Raw genomic sequence first — 250 nt, forward strand, 5'->3', positions numbered from 1 at the left:
ATGATATTCCGAGCCAGTTGAGTCAAGTATAGGAAAGTCAAGCTTTGGCTTCGACATCCTGAAATAAGAAGAAGAAATATATTAGTTTCGGAGTTTAAAACTTCCACGACAACTAATAATAAGATTTCCGAGCTATGCTACCAAGAAATCGATTTCCAAGAATAGTTGGATTAGACCGAAACAATGATGTTTATATGGTCAAAATTCGATGCTTACGGACGCTCTTAGTCCGAAGTCTTACGAACGCTCT

Source organism: Rosa rugosa, chromosome 4 (assembly GCF_958449725.1).
Source record: "Rosa rugosa chromosome 4, drRosRugo1.1, whole genome shotgun sequence".
In the NCBI taxonomy this organism is placed as follows: domain Eukaryota; kingdom Viridiplantae; phylum Streptophyta; class Magnoliopsida; order Rosales; family Rosaceae; genus Rosa; species Rosa rugosa.